The 20,642-nt window shown below is 38.7% G+C and overlaps 1 protein-coding gene across 1 annotated transcript in view; it reads left to right on the top strand.

The window, feature by feature from the left end:
- The window catches only part of lingo1a (leucine rich repeat and Ig domain containing 1a), a 131,542-nt gene that overhangs the window by 61,345 nt on the left and 49,555 nt on the right, over positions 1 to 20,642 (top strand). Inside the window, exon 2 of the mRNA XM_079346486.1 lies at positions 5,870 to 6,017. The gene's annotated coding sequence lies outside the window, so the exon portion shown is untranslated. The remainder of the gene's footprint in view (positions 1 to 5,869; positions 6,018 to 20,642) is intronic.

The following is a 20,642-nucleotide window of genomic DNA, read 5'->3' as shown; positions in this document are numbered from 1 at the left end:
AAATTAGTTCCAGATGCAGTTTATCTGCTTCAAGGCCCAAGAGCTATATGATCTATAGCTTAAACAGAGTTAAGACAGCTCTGTCAACTCTAGATAAATACTTTTTAGACATACATAAAAGGTGTTGTATGTTGTAGTCAAGACCACACTAACTGAGATCAAGCCATACCCAATACCAGAGTTCTCTAAAAGAAGTGTGGTGATCAAACCAGGGGTCAGGGGTGGTCTTAACCGATCTTGATATAAAATCCAGAGTTCATCCAGACCTGAATCCGAGACAAGACCCAGTAAAAATTCCGAGACGAGACCATCAAAAAGTGGTCTCAAGACTGATTTTGTGTGCTACAACACTAATAAAAGGTATCAGATTCACAAACAAAGATTCAGCAATAAAGCAAACAAGCTACAACTTTATAAACCGCTAATTAAGGTAGAAATAACAAAACACATTTTGGTGTTACTTTAACTTGAATTCCGGTTTGTAGCAGTGACTCTAAAGACCAAAACATTGGATATTGTAAACAACAATAGCATTGACAACAACAGGTGTTTACGTAGGCTATGTTGATCAGTAGACGTAGTGTAAGGTATATTTTCCACTTGTGTGTGGTTATTTTTATTGATATATCAATATCATGGAGGTTTACTCACACATCTCCCCCTCACATACACCAACTCAAACACTTCCTGCCTTAGAGCTTGAAAGTGGAAGTTTTCTCCTTGAGTTCAGCAAACAGTCCCAGCAGTGTGGTCGGGGTTAAGTGTCTGCCTCAGACACACCTTCAAGGCATTGTTTAAGCTCTTAATTGTTTCGAGAGAGGGGAGTATTTTTGTACTGAATGCTCTGCTCAGGCTTCCTTAGCTGGCAACCATCTTCTAAAATGAGCTGGCTTGTTAATCAGGCTAGATTTCAAAAATATATTTTTGCCATATCAAATCCCATGTTTGAAGAATTTTTAGTTGAGGATTACAGAGGCCAGATTAGGGGAAAGTGTTGATGTATTACAGAATGCAGTGACACACACTTTATCCCAAAATGAAGATGAGAAAATCTGCAGGGATTACTACTGAAATTGTGAACAACACAACAACTGTGTTTCTCACAACTAATGCTGAAATAGCTGTCATCTTAGACTGTTTTTTTTTTTTTTTTTGCTTGCTTGCTTGCTTGGTTATTTATTTATTTTTATTTTTTTCCTGAAAGGATAAGTCTGTCATTTTGTAAAAGGGTAGAAGCAACCCATCCCATAAAACAAAATATTCTGCTGAACCCCGAAGAAGGAACAAGTGCCGAGCCAACAATGAAATGTATAAAAATGATGTTTGGTTAATATTGTTGACAAAGGAGCAGGATTTTTAAAACTAGCATAGAACAACCAGGTCCCTCTATTATTCAGGGGTGGCAGGAAGTAGCATGACCATACTCAAATACTTAACTATTATTGGAATATTACATTCCCTGCATCTCATCCCCTTTAGCAATAACATTCAGAAGACTAATAAAATCATAAGATGTTCAAAAAGTAGCACAAAAAAGTGACAGCAGAATCTCCCATTCTCGACCCATCAAGGGATTACACATATGTAAAATGTAAAAAGCGCATAATAATAACAATTGTTGTTCCGATCTTTAGTCCATCATCTGACCTGGCAGATTTATCTTATTTAAAGGTTAATTTCTTGGGTGGCCTGTCAAATTTCAGCGGGTACCAGGTATTTACCCAGCCGCGACCTGGGAACACCCCTGCAAAGGAGGATAAAACAAGTCCGAACTGACCACATCCTCATGGAGGCCATTTTACTCACAGGGGCCATTCAGGGTGAAATGCTCAACTGCTTTTATACTTTCATACTGTGTTCGAAATCATCTAATTGTTGTGTTTCTGATTATGGCAATGAATTAATCTTGAAAATTTGAAAACACATCTTCCATTTTCAAGCATAAATCATACTACCTAACCCTATTACCCTAGTTACCTTTAGCATGTAGCCTTGATAATGTTACAGTTGTAGGCTACCTAAGCTCCATTTAGGCTACCATATGGTCATTTTACAAAAATTAAGAAAGGCTTCAATTTCTAGCTAACATTATATTTTCTGGAAAAATTGGGCATCTTTTAATAGTTAGAAAATGTGCTATATAAATCTAAGGTATGTATATGAAGGTAAAAAGACAAATGCTAGCTAATGTAATTTATGTATTATTTTCATCCAGAGCATGAAACATGAAGTCAGAGGCAAAATGGCTGGTGTATTAATATGATGCATAGAGTTAGGATCTGGTTTGGCCACTGCGTTTGCACACCACTGTAAGGTAAACTTGCCAGGATCCTGATTTGCCACTGAGGCCATGGTATGTTCTGCTGGGTGCCCTGGGGATTGTGCCACATGGGTGATGCGTTTGCCTGTCAGGTGGCTTGTGGTGAGAGTTAATCCTGTTGAAAATAGAAATGTTTTCTGCCTTGGGATATGGAAGGGAGGGGGGTGCAAGAGAGATGCGACCGGCTCCAAGGAGTCAGTCATCCATGTGCACAAGCAGAGATAGCCTAATCTTGTCACAGACGCAGGGGGAAAAGAGTGAAAGTCTCAGGGTATCAGTAGCAAAGACTTCTGCTCATGGAGATGATTTGTAAAATCAAGCTAGCACGAAACTAAGAAAAGTTTTTGTTCATCCCCAGAGACATTAAGACTGCAGTTGATCGATATTTATTGTTCCATACAGTTACAATTGGAAATACTTCGTCAAGCTAACTGTTGGTATATCTACACTCAATCTTCTTCTTGTTTTCCATACCATTTGGTTTCCATTTTCCTTGTATCTTTCGTCTCAAAATTAACTACTGTACAGATGGTGTTTATCATGGATTCATATTTTCTCTCCCCATTTTTCTGTTTTATAGGATTTACTTCCTACATAGTGCTTTGTTTTTTTTAGTTTTTTTTTTATCTGCAATCATCTAAAGGTTATCGAAGGAAGATACCTCCAGTTTTTGGGTTATTGTCTGAATCATGTTTCCTTCTTTGGCTCTTTCTATACATATTATGTCAGTTCAGCATCTTTGCTGCCTTCCCCGCAAACCTATACATCACAGAGTGACACAGAGTATCATACCACTCTGTATGCTGTGTGTGATGGTAGGGAGGCAGCAGTAAGAGTTAAACTCTCTGAGGTGGCAGGAATAATCTTTTCGTGCCCAAGCTGACTGCTTTCAAGTGGGAAAACAATTCCCTCATCAGGCTCTGCTTCTTTTTTAAAACATCCGGCAGCAGTTTTGATTGGGAGCTGGCTTTCAGGTTGAACACAAGCAGCTACTTGAGTCAGGTCAGAAAGAAGCCAATATGTTTTGAATTCCAGCCTGTAGTGCCTTTAATGCTTATCTGAGAAGATTCATCAGAGACAGTCAGAATAACACACAGAATGCAAGATTGCAAAACATGTTTGCAATCACACACACATGTATTGCCGTAGATAAGAGCATTATGGGTCAAAGAGGCATCATCATTGTCGCCTGCCGTTGTTGCTGCTGTCCTTCAAAAAAAAACATTCAATAGACTATTTTATGCTCACTAGCATTTAATGAAGTTTTTGCCCCAGTGTTCTTTCTAATAGTGCTCCCCATCGAGATGTGAAACCATGGAGTAGAATACAGAGAAGATGAAGGAGTTACTGAGCAGCCTTGTGTAGTACAGGGAGAATCGTTTGATGGGGCAATTCGCCTATATCGAGGAATACTTCCTCATGTATTTGTGTAGTTAGGTTTCACTGATACAACTTTCAACTTTCACCTCCGATCACATCTTAATTTCTTAGTTCTTAAAACGTCTGCTACCAGAAATGCAAAATATACTACAGTTTGTTCTCCTCTTGTTCGTGTGTAAATGTATTGCACTGTGCATAGGTCAAGTCATAACTTCACATAATGAGTCATTTTGCGGCTGTATATCTGCAACTACTTCCAAACCATGTCCCAAACAATATGACATGACATTTTTAATGCAGATGCTTGTATTGAATCAGAAACCAAAAATTAAACATTGAAATTAATTGTGTTTCTGGTAATGAGGCAGCTGAGATGGTGAACATCTTGCAGAGGAAGAACAAGGTGACTCTCTCACTGCCAACAACTCTGCAGACAAATTACTCCAGCACAGATGCTCCAGCTCTTTGCTTTGGATCCAAGGTCTTACTTTTCCCAGCCAGGAAATCAAAGGGAAGTTCATCCCTTTTGATTTGAATGCATTGGCCATGTTCTGTGTGTTTGTATGAAATGCGGAAGATCAAATGTTTGCCAAGCCATTTGCTGGTCTTTGCCTTCTGCACTGTTTGCTGATAAATGGGGTTCGGTTATTTTTAGTGATATGACATGAAAATTGTAGCTGTGAAGTCAAAACAAATATTCACAGTTTTAGGGTTTCCCCTGGTGTTGAATGCAAATTCAATTATTGGAAATGTGAGTAATAATGGTTTCAGCAGAAGCTCTTTTGTTGCTCATTTTCTGTAATGAGCGTTCAAATTATTTGCGGCATTTACAAACTCTAACCACTCAGAATTTGTACAGCATTTCCATCGTCTGATCGTCCCTCACCCACAGAGAGGGAAATGAAGCGTGTGTATTCATGGCAGGAAGAAGAGATAAGAGACTGAAGCGAAAGTAGTGTGAGGCTCTTTCCCAAAGAGCTTTTTGGGAGGATTTTGCATATTTATACTATTACGGTCACATCTGTAAAAGTACGTTTTTTGAAATTTTAAATTGACTTATATTTGCATACAGTCTTAGTTACAGCACATCAATGAAAATCCCACTTGATTAATGAGGCACTAAGCTATACATGCACTACCGGTTTACAAGAGTAACCTAATGGAAGAAAAATAGATCTAACCCGGAAGATTGGGATTCCTCACCTCCTGCAGCTCCATGTCCAATGTGTCCTTGGGCAAGACGCTTAACCCCAATCCCCACATACTCTGAGCATCATGGTTTTACTCCATCGGGCAGCGCGCACCCTGCCCCACTGGATCCATTTTTGGAATGGGAGCGCACCCATGAGCAGCGGAACTAACTAACTAACTGCTTCGTCGGCGGTTCACTAATGTGTATGATTGTGATTTGTGAATACTGATGGTCATTTTACATATAAACCTCTTGCATCAGCATGTGAATGTGTAGGTGTGATCTGTGGAGTAAAAGCACTTTGAGTAGTCAGAAGACAAGAAAAATGCTATACAAGCTCAGATCATTTTACCATTTACTTGCTTCTATTATAGGTCATATTATAGATTGTATTAAATGTAATCTGAAAAAAATAATTGTTACTATTTTAAGGAAGCAATAATTGATTGTCTTGTGAAACTGAGGAGGGTCCGAATCTTTGTGTGTGTGTGTGTGTGTGTATATATATATATATATATATATATAGTCATCAGTAACACATTGATGATTGATTAATTAAAGATTCCACAAGGAGAAATTTCTTTTCACAGCCCCATATCTGTCCAACAGACTCTTCCCACCAGAGGACAGTACATACACAAAGCACAGTGTGTAAAACAAACAATGTCAAATAGCAATCAGCAAATGTTCAAAGTGTGGTCTGTGTAGCAAGGCCTTTTGTTCAGGGCAGCTGTATCAGCAGAGATCAGGCTCAGATCAGAAAAACAGAGTAGTCTGTGCGAGTATGATCAAATGTTTTCCCTTGAGATCTGTGCGTATCTGAGTTGGAGTGATCTGAATGAAAAATACGATGTTTTCACTCCTCAGAAGAAGAAAGATTTCCTTGCTGGCTATTTGAATGCTGTAAATACCAACAACCTTACTATGTGATTTGTTATGATATGACTAAGGGTTCCTCTGTTGCTTGGTTCTTGCAGGTGGCTAATCAACTGAAGAGAGAATGCTGAGAGGGGATGTGGATTAAGAGGAGACGTTGCTCATCTCACACCTCCGACCTCCTGCCTCCTGCCCTGTAAGAAGCTCTAGCAGCTCCTCGGAATCAGCAGGCCAGCAGTTATACTGCCTGTGAGTATTATTGCTCTGCACAAATTACGAGACGCTCCTGCTGATCAGTCTGCAGTGCTCAGATTTGGAGTTTAGTGAGAATATCCAACATTATCTGCTCCTTCAGTGCTGTAAAACGCACTGGATTTGCAGGCTTTTTGACATGCAGCTAAAAATTAACAGTTGAGGGAAGCTCATGAAAGAAAACGACATCTTGCGTGTAATAGTTTGAGGGTGGGGCTTAGCGGATACTACCCCACATCATAGTGGCCACAACAAAAATGTGATATCCTCAACCTCACTGTACCACACATGTCAACCAAAGCAACCCTCACAGTATGTGAACTTCAAGATGCATTAAGGTGCCTATCAAGCAGGGGTATTTGGACATTTTAAAACACAAGATCAATACATTATTACAAAGGTTTATTGTATGTTTATTGTTAATTTGTGAGAATGTAAAACTGTGAGAAGACAAAAAATCATTGTTTTTATGATACTGACAGATTCGTTAAGAACATAGTTAAATGTTGATGGAGAATGTAACCACAGCAGTACATCACTTCATTAAACATTGTATGACCTTTTCCAGGTGTTGAGGGCCTTGCGGTCATGTATGGAGGCTATAGTCCTCTAAGCAGGCGGCCTGCCCCACTCTTTTCCTCCGATTTCCTACTCCTGTTGTGTTTGAAGTAATCTCTGTGAGCCTCTATACAATTACAGTGCACCTTGTTTTTGACATGGACATATGCTGATTTATGTGGTAAAACACACATAATTTAACTTTTTCACCCTGATTGCCGTAGTCCCACAAATTCCCCTCTTCAGAAGTTGCCTTTCCTAATCAACAGCAGAACATCTTATTGACGCCCTTTGATAAGAAAATCATCTGCAGCTACACAACCCTCTGCTCTCAGAGGTAACACAATGTGATAGGCATTACAGCAGTAACACTTTCTCTCAACACACAGATGAATTAATAATCAGCGCTGAAGTAAATGTTACACCCACTTGTATGCAGACTATCTGTGCAGCCTTCCAGAACAGGAGATCAAGATTAACATTCAGCCATAGAGGATATCTGTCAGATACATGATCCATTCAAGTACATGTGTGTGCATGAATGAATAAATAGTCCCTCAGGGTCTGATTGGTATGATTGCCATGATTCATGTTAGATTACAAAAAGGCGATATGTAATTACTCTTTGACAAAGGTTAAACTGCTGATCTCCATAAAGTGCGGGCAGAGCAAGTGTAGCATTAAAGTCATTTACATTCATCAATTCACTGTCTCATACATGCGGTGCATGATGGGTTAAATATGAGAAAAGAAGAGATAAAAATAAGAACATATACTTACAGACTAAAATACCATATTACTATGTGGTCTTCACAACATCAGCGCTGAGGCTATCCAGCGAGCTTAAGCGAACAACTGCAAGCAAACAGATGGTTTGGGTTGTGGCAAGCTTCATTTGCACTTTACTATGGCTCTCGATCTTTGCACACCATTTTAATGGCATTGTGATTTTTGCTAATTGTGTGGTGGCAAAATGTTGAGTACACTTGAGGCCTGCACCAAAGCCAAGGGATAAACATTTGTCTGAAATTAAAATGCCAATTTTTACTACAAAAAAAAACAAAACACATTTACAGCCTGGTTCAATAAAATTGACATCAGTAGCTCATCCCTTTATTGTTGCACACTGTGTTCTGATTTATACGTCACCATTCATCCCTTTTCATTCAAATTATCCATTATCCATTATCGATACCACTTTTCCCATAAAGTGGCAGGGGTCTGGAGCCCAGCTGTCACTTGGCGAGATGTTGGGACCTGGACTGTTACTCGTCTGTTTTTCATTATCTAATCTTGAGTTGTTCATAAATGTGCATAACTAAGGGGATGGATGGATTGACCGACAGGTAGACCTGTTGTATCTGTAAAATTGGAGGCCTCAATTCCAACTTTGTTGTCACTAGATGTTTATCAATAGCTAGATTGAGAAAGTATTTCCAATGGCCACCGCCATCGTTGGGCTTCATAACGCTTCTCCATAAACCAATATGTGACTTAACTGAGACTACATCCAGTCCATGTTGATACAGTCTACGGCAGTGAACCGTGTCTTCATTCTGACGAAGAAATATCGAAATGTATATTGTTTAACAAAAGACTAAACAGGGAATACAATCATCATCACTAAAGAGATTTAAATGCCTGAGCATCTCTTCTGATATTTCATTCTCCATTAAGCAAAAATAATCCACTCCATAGTTATTCCTCTTTCCTCACTACCATCCTTTTATCAGGCCGCTATTTAATAACAGTGTTTGATGACTCACATCAGCTCAACCTCCTCAAACATGTTTCAATTGATTGCCAGGATACTAACTGAAACTTTTTTTTTTTCCCCCATGAATGGCTCGCCTTATCTTAGGCTCTTTAAAAAAAAAAAAAAAAAATTCCAGGAAGCAAAAATAATCAAGATCTATTAGACTTGTGTCCCTCAGTTATATGTCCAGCAGAATGCAGCTATCTCCCAGCAGACTACCAGACATCTCTGCTTTTCAGGGGAGCATTACAGGAAGTGCCATCACTTTAGCTCTTCTGTGTCAATTGCTCCAAAATGGCCAATTTCCTGTCTAGGATGTGTGTTTTCACATTTTTATCATCCCATGCCGTAGTTATCCAGTTGCACTTAGGGCCATCAGTCATCGATGCTGCGTTGAGAGGAAGCCGATGTGCAGTAAAACTGACGGACGGCCTTCCGCATGACTGAAGATGTATGAGATGTGCAGGCGACCTAGCGGGGCTTTTTTATACTGTATTTTCAGGGCTGCTATATAGGTGCCAACAGGGAAAATAGCTTTGCTTACCATTGGCTTTGCCTGAATCTTGTGTCTCAATCTTGTGAGGATAAAGTAAGAGACAGGCTTTTCTTTATATGGTGTATTAATATTGAAACAGAGAGCTGCACATTTATAGTGGTTACACAGTTAAAGGAACTGTAGCAATTTGAACAAAAAAAACAAACAAACTACAACTTATCTTTAGGATTACATTTGTTTGTCCGAGAAGGTTAAAGGATGATGTGCACCTTCTTAAATGAAGCCATAATGCAATGGAGATGTCCTTCATTCCCAAGTGCTCAAATACAGAAGCTTTGATACGGCCTTTGCTCATTGTCTCATTAAGATTAAATAGTTACCCTTTTGCGACTACGATGCAATGGGCTTTTAACTAACACCGATATGAACTAATCTGCACCAACATAAGAAACACGGATCAAGGTTACAGCAATCTGCATGGGATAGCAAATGGAATGATCGGTTAATCAACCGACAGAGTAAGGTAACCAAGGAGACTGGACTTTAAGACCCATGTGAAAGCAAAAGTCAATGTTGCTGTAAGAGCTTCAAAGAAAGTGCATAATGAAATATTAATTCAACCACCCCAAAAATGTATACACATGCATTACCTATAGAGGGCTAACATACAGTATAGAGTCAAACAACCAGTACTATAACAGTAAAGGTATCTTTGTGATCCAGCTTCTGTCACGATTTGGATTAGCTTAATGCAAACACATTATGGGAATTGCCTTAAAAGTACAAACATAATTGGCATTTCACGGCAAATTTTCCTCATTTATATTGTTCTTGTATAAGAAAGGGAGGGCAAGCCCAGATATAGTAGCCTAAATGTTTATACATATGAAGCCTCCTGTAAGTTTCTGTTGTTTTTGCATCTTCCTGTCCAAAGACAACATATGTAAATAGTGGAAACTTGTGTGTGAATCGCCCCTGGCAAATTAGGCAATATATATATATATATATATATATATATATATATATATATATATATATATTTATTATATTATTTATTATATTATTTATTATATTATTTATTGTTATGCTAATTTACCTGAGCCATTTCCAAGCTAGTGTTTTTTTAATGACCAGAAAACCTAAAAGACCTCATACTTCTCTTACTAGCAATCACACTTTTTATTTTAATTACTTTAATCCCCTCAATTTAAACATTTTAGAGAAACAAGCCAGCACACTTTCACAATAGACTCATAGTTCAGCAATTATCCAAAAAATATTTCCACTTGATGATCATACTTTTAATCTCAGACTCGACTTTCTGCAGTTTGGCTCCAATGCATCACGATAGAGAATATAAGAGCTTTTGTCATGTGTCTCATGAGTGTAGATAAAACAGTCAGCTGCACAGGAGATCTGACGTGTAGCATCGGAAAATGATTTATTATTTGTATAAGACCAATGTAGGGACACCTCTCACAAAGCTCTAATAAGCAATGTTCTTGTTCAATAGCTTTTCCTTCCTCCTTTCATACACAAACCTACAAATACTTGACCTTTGAAATTAGAACATTCTGCACGCTGCATAAAACTGCATGTATGTGCACCAGACAGGGGAGGAATATAAAGTAAAGTGCACTGACCAGCACTAAAAGGCTATTTAGTTAATGTGCTGTGAGTCACAGTTGCATATAAAAGTAACCGGGTTTCACTGGCTTTCACTTTTTAAAATCTCTGTATGAGAGTCTTAAACAAGAATTTCAGTGCACATTCCTGTAAAATGCTCTGCATGTTCTTTGTTTTCATCCCAGGGGCATTTTTTAACATCCAGCCCTGTCATTCTGTTATCCGTACTCTTCATTTGACACCCTGACTGTATTTGATTGATCTCCAATTCATGAATTTCTCCTCAAAGAACTGTTGAGTGACACCATCTGTTTATTTTGCAACATAATTGGTTTCTCGTGCTCTGGGGTAGACAATCGTTCTTTGTCCAATTACAGACGATTTCCCTGCCGTTTGATTCCATCTTTTCCAATACAAGTTGTCAAAAGAAGATAATTAGATTCCGATTTCACCAAAGGATATATTCACACCAAGCGTTTAAAATCAAATAAGCTCCACTGGAATTGTCATTAGTATTTTTGGGCGATTCCATGTAAAGCTCTCTCTAAGCTCTCAGAACAAAATACTCGACAAGATACACCAGTGTGGACTGACATTTAAATCTGTTTTTGACAAATAACAGTTTTGACAGCAATGCTTTCCAAATCTCCCTGCAAGCTGGCAGTTGTAGCTATTTTACAAGGAAACAAGGACGGGAATAGCAACAATCTTGCATTGTTTCCTTTCCGCCTTATTTTCAGAAACGTGCATCGGTTAAAACTAAACATAAAAGGAAGAGACCACAACAAGACATTCATCACGTTGATCTTACCATGATGCTTTGTTGTTTTGGAGGTTTATTTTTAGAGTCATCTTGCTGACATTGTGTCATGAAGACTGTGTTCATTTCCTGTTGAACTCTAATGCAGTTTGATATCTGAAGCAAGTCAGTGTCAGTCTCTTTCTTCACCAGATTGCTCAGATTCAGACTGCAGACAGGAAACGTAGTCCCTTTGAGGTTTTCCTAAATGCTAAATGAGACAAAAATGATTCTACGTTTGTAGACTAGGTTTGTTCACCTGTTGAAGCTGCATTATGAATGATAGTACTCCTCCCCCTCGACTAACGAGGCTACTGAACATCAGGCGAGGACACAGAAATAAAAGAGTTAGATTTTCCCCAAAGAGCTACTTTTCCAGTGTCAAAAGTATTATGTAATAATTGTTAAGAATTTGCTGCAAAGAACAACATATAAGATTCAAAAGTGAAAGCACTAGGCCTTGAAAATGTTTCTTTTTAAGGCTCAATGGTTGAAAATGTAAACCTCATGGAAGAAGTTTGCTAACTTGCTTTACTTTATGGTCCAAATTTCCGTACAAGGTTGATATGTTGTATTGAATAATATGGTATCATATGGAATTGTAAGACTGTAGAATGCTGTCGTATGGTATTGCATGGTGCTGTGTTGTATGGTACATTATTGTATCAAGATACTGTCTACGCCTCTAAAATGAAAACTATAACTAAATGTACAGGATGCTCCCAAGTTTACACATAGCTACTCTTTTTGTGTGTGTTAATGATTTTTATCTTCAATGTAAAGCACCTTGAGCTAACCTGTAATGACATTTGCCATTTGCTGTCCTATTGTACTGCCTCGTACAATAGTGTATCCTTTGTCCAGCCTTTTGATGCAATTTGTGACAATAACGAATAAGACTCAGCTTTCAGTTAACTCCACTTTCAGGTATTTTGACGGATTAGCATTTCTTACAAAAAAATGTTAAATGTGGGAAGTTCTAAAAAGTCTTTTTTTTTTTTTCTGGTGTAGGAAACTGTGAATGTTTCCTCTTTTGTTCTGGTTAAACACTTACTTATGGCATCAGCTGCATGTGACACACACACTTTTTGCTTTTGTCTGTTATCGTAACAGGATCCTCTTCATGTGTCATGGTCTCTTTTTTTGAAACAGAATGTTTTTAAAAAATGTCCTTCCTTCCATCCACTTCCCACATGCACCCTGTGCCCACCTGGTGTATTCAGTGGTGCTGATGAATAGATGAGGTATGTTTATTAGTCCCAAAGATCCAGCTCTGCAGTGTTTGGGCTCCGGCAAAGGTTGTAAACACACAAAGTGTAAACAAGTTACCAAAGATACCGCGTCCCTGCTCTTTAACACACAACAGATATTTTTAAAAGTCCTACACCGCTTGCAAATAAAATTCCCGACCTTGCCTTGGGCATAAAACATGCCAGACCTGCCGGTCCAGTTCCAGTGCTCTACTGTATATCTGTAGAGCTTCAGTGCCATGTAAGCTTTCATTGAATACATTCTGCACTGTCCTTATCTTACTGCTTGGATTGTTGGAGGGAACACTAACATCTTGTAAGCAACAAGAGGTGACAGATCTAAAAGAAAATCGTGGTCTTGAAAAAAATGGAGCACATGAAATGAAAAAATTGGTTCAAATATCTTTTCACAAAAACACCATTGTGCAAATAATTTAAGGTTGAATCCCTGTTGAATCCCAAGAATTCATCAAGTGTGATATCTTAAAGTACTTTTAGATGAGCTATTCAATTCGGCTCACCGATGAGTGAAAATCTAATCAAGGCAGTTGTGCTTCATGGTATTGTATGGTTCCTTGGTACGGTTATGTCATTGTAATCTGTGTGTCTCTGTTTGTGTGTGTGTGTGTGTGTGTCTGTGCGTGGGTGGGGAGGGGTGTATGTATGTATGTCATGATACCTATTGAATTAATATAGACATAAAAAAAAAGTGCTTCAGTGATTAGGAGATGTTGCATGGACAAGACTCTGACCACACTACAGCAACCAATTGTTTGTATCTATCTTTAACACTGACTTTCCCACTCACATTTCACTAGTGAACCTTAATATTGTGGGTAAAGTTGCATTTTAAAGGAAACGTATTGACATTGTGTTGTAAATTGACAATTTCTGTGTGTTTTTTGTGTGTAGGTGAGTGTGTGCGTGTGTGTTTGTATGGCGGCATGCTCTTTGTAGGAGTGGAGGGAGGCTTGGGAAGGTGCTCGGTTTTAGGTAGGGGATGTGGCTATGATGTAATCTGGTCATATTGGCCCTTAATCCTGTTTGATAAAGGTTAATTCTGTATTTTGTTTCATTTGTTTGTTTACCTGCCCAGGGACTGCATTGAATGTCATTTAGAGATGTGTTACACATCAACTGAAACGTACTTTGTTTACATGAGCAGAAACAGAGAGTTCAAAAGCTAAAACATTACAAACAAAAAGTTATTTACTGAGGTCACGTTGCCCAAGAATTTAGCTCCACTTTGACAAAGTCTTTTCTTCTTGCAGACCTGGATATCAGTAACTTTCTTTGCCTTTCAGCTCGACCTACTTTTTACATGAAGAGGGAAATGATAAGAGAAAAATCACCTTCTTGCACACAGTCTTTTTTCCTTTCCGTCAATATCCACAGATTCATGTTCAGAAGTGGCCTTGTTCTTTGCATTTTTGAAATAAAGCTGAGGCAAAATAGGCCCAGATCTCTTGGAGCAAAATGTGTGTTTGTGGAAGATTTCCTCTAATCCTTGCTGCTAAGCACAAAACAAGAAGAATCCAAGGTCAGCTTTCCAAAGGATGTAGGGGCCATACTTCTATCATGGAAAGGGATTTACGAAATGCTGCTTTGTGTTTGGCACAGCCCATGCAAACTGTGCATATTTACCTGAGCACACATACAGCACAGTACAGTTTTACTGAGCAATCAATGCATTTAGGCATACCACCCAAGCTCTGATTTGAAATGTATGTTTTCCTTCAGCTGCACTTTGCAAGAAAACCGACATAAATCTTTAGATTAAACTGAAAATCTACACAAGGCTGAAAAGTAGCAGGAAAGAAAAAGAGACCACTTAAAATCTGTCAAACATTCCTAGAGAGCAAAGAAACCGTCAGCCCTGACACCTCCTCGTCCTGTAACGCACAGACATTAAGGCGTTATGTTTATTGTTGGTTTTAGCCGTAAGCTGTTGCCATGGAAACAGGTGGTGTGGATGGAGTATAAAGGTACACAATGGCTTGCCTCTAATAAGTGCTTTACAGGGAATTTGAAGCAATATCTGTGTGAGTGTCAGCACACTCGTTGACAACCGGCAGGAGGGAAAAATGCGAATACAATACATCAAGTTATCTTACAGTGTTAAAATGTTTTGTGGTTGTGTGAGAGTGTTTGTGTGTTGCAAAAACCTCTTTAATGGTAGTGATATTAAATGTCTCAATCAATTAATCTCTATTGCTCATGATGTATGTTTTAATGGTTCTTTTAATGAATATTCAATCATCAATTATGTTAAATGCTTCTGTAATCATTTCTATGAGGAAGTCATTATGTTTCCTGGAATAAATGTACGCAGTGGGCAACCTGATTCATTCCCCTTTGAATTGTTTTTGTTACGTCACAAATTCAAAAGAGCAATTGGGTTAAAAATGGAGCCAAGCTGTCAAACAGATATTTTGAGTTCTGCAGGTTTTTTTTGGATGGGGTGGATTTATGTATTTAGTGGCTGCAAACAGATTTCAGGCTCAATATTGGGCACAAACTTCCGCCTATTAAGCTTTCGTCTTTTGCACGGTGTTGCAGTGAGATTCTGCTTTTTAAAATAATTCCACAGCATCAGCGCATGAAGTTCAATGCCCCCTCATATCGCAGGATGCACTACGCTACAAAAGATGATACTACTGAGCTTCAGCCAAGGTTGGTAGTTTCTGTTAAGAGCCCATTCTGCATCAAATATTGATGCATTTATTAGACACGAAAGCTTAAAGTGGATGGAGTACAAAATAAATAGCAAAGACTTCTCACCGGAAGGAATCATATTCAGAGTTAATAACAGTAAATAACAGAGTGTTTAAAGGAAATATCAGGTAGAAAACAGGAAATAGCCTGTCTGTATGGTCAAACCTTTCATAGCCATTTCCTGTGTAAACAATTCACGCCTCTGTGACGAGATGATAAGCCACTTCTTGACACATGGATTTCATTTTGTTTATGGCTGATGTTCTTATCAGGTTAGATTTATGATAATTGAGACGGCTAGAGAAAAAAAAATCTTGTTCAAGGTCAAGGACACTCTCGCTGGCCAAAGCTGTTAATGGACAAATAGGCTGCTGTCGTAGTTTAGAAAATTGCCTTTCAGTTACATGTGGATATCGCTATTGAGCTAATCCTGCTGAAACAGATATGATGTAAACGTGTTGAAGTCCATTTGTTTCTCTGATTGTTATTCGTTGAGGTTTTGTTGACATTAAGTCCACAGAAGAACCTCAGAATCACTTACAGTAAGTATGTAATGCAGCTGGGTCGACGCAAGAAGCAGTTGTGTGCTCGCGTTTTGTCCTTCAGCTTGCTCTGTTGATGGAGAAGTAGTGAAAGAAGAAAAAACGTATTTCCATCAGCACTCACCTTGCTCACACTAAATGCACACGTGAGCAAACTATTCTATTTCCGAAACCTGATTAATGCACCCCCATAGCACAGCTCACCACCACCTTTGCGCACACACAAAAACCATCATCATTTCTGCTTGTCTGTGGTGTGACCTCCCTGCATTCTGCGAAAAAAAAAAAAAAAAAAGAGTAGCTTTGTCTCTGCCGCCCGCCTGGGAAGACTTCTGAAAACCTATGACGCACGTCATGTTGCATTTATGTCAGTCTTTTGTGCGATGTACTTTCTTTTTCGTCATCGGCTGATTAATCTAAATGGCACGATTCCTATTTCTCGTCAACTAAATGCCTCGACATCTTATTCCATGCAACAGGCAGTATTTTTATTGCCTGCATATGTCCTATCTTGTTGCTGCCTATCAAACTAATGTACTTCTTATGGTTGCTCGTCCTTTCCAACAGCGCTTTGAGCCGAACATGTAAAAGTTTTCACATTTATCTTGCTCCAGTATTACACCTGCAAAGAGATATTTCTTGAGGTGCACACTCCTTGATTGGTTTCTCTTTGACCGTGACCTTTTAATGGTCCAATAGTTGACTCAGAACTTTTATTTTCTAACCACTCTTGAACCCTGTTGAAAAACTTGCATTCCAGTTTCCTAGGTATTATGTAACTGGGATTTAATCTTCATGATTAATTAAAAGATTAGACGTTTTAAGCATTGTTGTTCTCAGCAATTAAATTGTCAAATTTTTTGTTTTTGCTGTGCGGCCTCATCCATAAAAGTTTGACCCCTTTGACCTCCAGCCCGACGCACTATGTTGCCTTTCTATTTTTTACAGTACGGCGGATTTTTAACATTCTCACCTTTTGTAGAAGCGAAATAGAGCTAATATTATAACGTCTCCCATCTGCTTTCTCTTTACAACCATTAAGAGGTCTTTATAAATGCCCTGTTTCATGAGTCTTTTGTTGCTGCATCCAAGTCTGAATGGAAACTAAAACCTAAGCCTGACTGAACGATGCCACTTCAACCTGACCACATGATCTGTGTTCAAGCATGCATGCCACAATGTAAGGACTTAAAAAATGGGGCTTTGTATGGCTTTTGAATTTGGCTGATCTGGTACGTGTTGTCTATGAAAGTGGGATGTGTTAAATGATTCTTCCTGGAATATTGTTGTTATACCTTGAGCACAAGACTGATGTTCAATCCAACAGATGCAATACAATGGAAATGATACAGTTTGACACGTCTTTTTCCACCCACTAACAATATGTCGCTGTTGAAAATATCTCTTGGCTGTATTTTTCTTGGTTGTCTACTGCCTGAAGATGACCTCAAAGGGTCAACAGTTATGCACACTCAGTATTTTTTTATTCCATTCCAAGTGATATTTATTCTGATGGGACATCAACACTGTCACATTTGTGTGAACACTGGGAGTGTGTTTGACCTTTTTTTTTTTTTTTTTTTTTTTTTGCTTGGTCAGCCTTACATAACGAACATGAATACATTTTTATTTGAAGGCAACAAACAAAGCAGAAAATGCTATCATCTGAGCATGCCAGGATCTGATGTCACATGGCTTCTGTTGCCCAAGATGAACAATGATGTTACTTCTCTGGAATGTATTTCTCAAATTAAAGTCACTCAAAACTACAGGTTTGCTTGTTATAAATGTGACATTGCATTTTGTTTAATCAATAGTCTTCTCTTAATTACAATTCTACAAGCAGACAGTTTTATCCAGAGTGACATAAATCAGAGAGTAAGTACAACATGGATCTATAAAAATCAAATCAGCTTAAAACCAACATTTAAATGCCCTTATCAAGGTAATGATTATTGTCACAACGATTTTTTCCAACAGTTTTGTAAAAGTGAAATGCATTTCTGGAACGTGAGCACAGCCCCTCAACACAGAAAAATGTGCAGACAACATGTTGTTTTGTGCTGACAACAACTCAGTGCTGACTGAGTATGTGGATTTGGAATTGGTGGTAAAACGTGCAAAAACTTGGTGACAAAGAAGTGACTAGCGCTGTGGAATGGAAAAAAAATGCTCCAATTTCAAACAATATTGTAATGTGGAGAAAAATACATGCTATTTTTGACTGATTAATAAGGATGTCATCATGATTTTTCATAAGTAAAGATCATCTTCTAATTCACTAACAATCATAAACTTTCTGTCTTTGAACATTTTTTCCAAGCTGAAACTTTGTGACATTATCAAAGGTCTGCCATTTCTCTTTGTGTCTCCTCCATGCGAAAGAGAAAAAGACAAACAGACAACATTTAGCCCGCTAAGCTTTTTCTAGCAGAATTCCATTTTTCTCAACGCATGGTAGACAGATGGGAATAAGAGACAATGACCACAGAGGTATTCCTCCTCAAGGTCAATGGAAGAAATAAGTGAGAAACAAAGGCGTCAAGAAATTACTTTTTTATCCCAGGTGGCGAGCGTAAATCCCCCCCCCCCAAAAAAAAAGAAAAAAAAGAAAATGTTGTGGTGCCTCAGCTATGTCTGGCCCTTTTGTTTTAGTTTCATTCTTTAAAAATGAAAACCTTTGGAGAAGTGCAAAACATGCATTGGGACACAGATTCCATAGATACAGCAATAAAGGAAATAGACAATTAATAAACTTAATTTTAAAACCTTTTTTCTTATGAGACTTTATCCAGAGATAATAACAATGAGGTATATCTCAATCTCAAAGAGATGTTCTCAGCTACAGTTTTCAATGGATTACCATTTGCGTGCTTATGATGAAAAACTTTAATTTGTTTGAAAATTAGTCCCGTTGATTTGAGGCTTTACTCAGGTAGAGCTGGAAATCCTTTTTTCTCCTACCCTGGAGAGCACTCAAGTGTGCAGGTTTGATGGTAAGACAGTAAGCAGAGCCTAATTGATACCACCAATTATTCTGTCTGCTGGCAACAAAGCGTGGCAAGAAACAGCCAGCAGCACATTGGTTTAATGAGAGTAAGGTGTCCCTGTGCTGGTTTCAGTGAGTTTGATGAGGACTTCCGACAGAGAGAATAGTGCTGCTGCTTGTGATGACACAGGACACAGATCACAGGGGGAGGCCATTAGATTCACAGTCGGGAAACCATGTGTGGCACTCTTATTGAGTTTAAAACATCCCAAACCGGAGACCAGGGCCAAAGACCTGAGTATGTGGCAGTGCAAGGTTCTGTCTGCTCTGGGAGCGTCAAAATAAGATTTTTAATAAAATCAATTTAAAACATGGGAAATGTATACACAGGTCTGTTGGTAAGAACATGTGTGAAGGCATATTCTGATTGTAAATTATCAATGAAAACTATTAAAATGTATTTTAACCTTTGTAGGAGCCGAATGTAAGTTTATTTTATTTGCCTTTAATTTGTAACATTTTTTTTGTGCGCCCTCCATAGGCAGAGTGGCGCGTCACGGCGCATACCGTCATTGACCCCAGGCTCAGCAGTCACGTTCAAATGATCATTGGCATTACATGTTTATGAGGTTCTTTGACTCAAGTCATGTACTTTTTGTTTACTTTGATTTACAATTAAACTATTAGCAACTTTAAGCGTCAAATCTCACTGGATTTATTTTTGGATCAAGTCTGCACGTTTGATGAACTGTTCCCGTTTCATCCAAAGTGGTAAAAAGGATAAGATGTTGAAGAAGTTACTGGACAAACCTGATTTTTTGAGTTTTTGCCACTTCAATTGTCAATGATGGTATGCGTCATGACCGGTCTTCCCACAGGTGTGCTCTGCGCTCCACTTTGTAGACGCCCCACTCTGCCTCTGGAGGGTGCACAATAAAAATTAGTTACAATTTAAAGGCAAATAGAATAAACTTAAATTTGGCTCCTACAACCTTAAAAGAAATGTATCCCTCTTGTGTGTTCTTGGGGGGCTCATCTTTTCTTAGATACATGTAGGAGGGCCCAAAGGGAAAGTGTTGGGGACCGCTGCTTCAAAAGACCTGCATGTCGAACATTTCTATGTTCATGTTGAATTTTTGATTGAACATGGGATGCTGGATTCTCCATCATGCCTTTTCTTATGTTGAAACAAGCCTTCTTCTTTCTTGAAATACAGCCTGATTCAAAGCATATACAATTCCACTTTTTGACAAATAACCTGTCATGGCACCAAGTGGCAGTAACTAATGCCTCACATCTGAGGAAAATCGCATTGATTGTGAAAGCGTCATTTACTGCCTATTGAGAAGTGATTTGTCGGCTGGCTGTTTCTGCGCAACTTGAAGGATGGTTTCTTGATACTGGAGGTGTGGGCCAGTGGGGGAGGAGTGCTATGGATGATCCACACCACGTCAAAGTTTAAGCCAAAGGAGCTTTAATGATCTGGGTAGGGTGGGTAATCATTAAGAAAGAGGGAAGGTCGATGAATCACACTTACAAAACAAAGATGTATTCAGGTGATTGCAGACTGTCTTTGCAAAGGCTCCTAATCCCTTCCTCTTCACATTATTTCTGGCAGCTTTGAGGATAACGTGCCAGGAAGGTGAACGCAATGTCAGATAATGGCACTATCATAGGAATTGCATTGGATCCCTTGAGATTTCAAAATGGGCTCCTCACAAGAGCAATTATGCAGCTTGTTTGCCTCCAAGCTCTTTCATGCATCAACATTGTGTCAATAGCCTTAAAAAGTGCTAAGTAGGACTCAAGGGGAAACATGGGCTAAATGTCATTACAAGGTCCCATTTAGACCTTCATGTAGTTCTTCTCTGGGATGACACTTTTGTACAAT

Source organism: Symphodus melops (assembly GCF_947650265.1).
Source record: "Symphodus melops genome assembly, chromosome: 6".
Taxonomy (NCBI): domain Eukaryota; kingdom Metazoa; phylum Chordata; class Actinopteri; order Labriformes; family Labridae; genus Symphodus; species Symphodus melops.
Note: the sequence above shows the minus strand (reverse complement) of the source record. Positions and strands in the feature narration are given on the sequence as shown.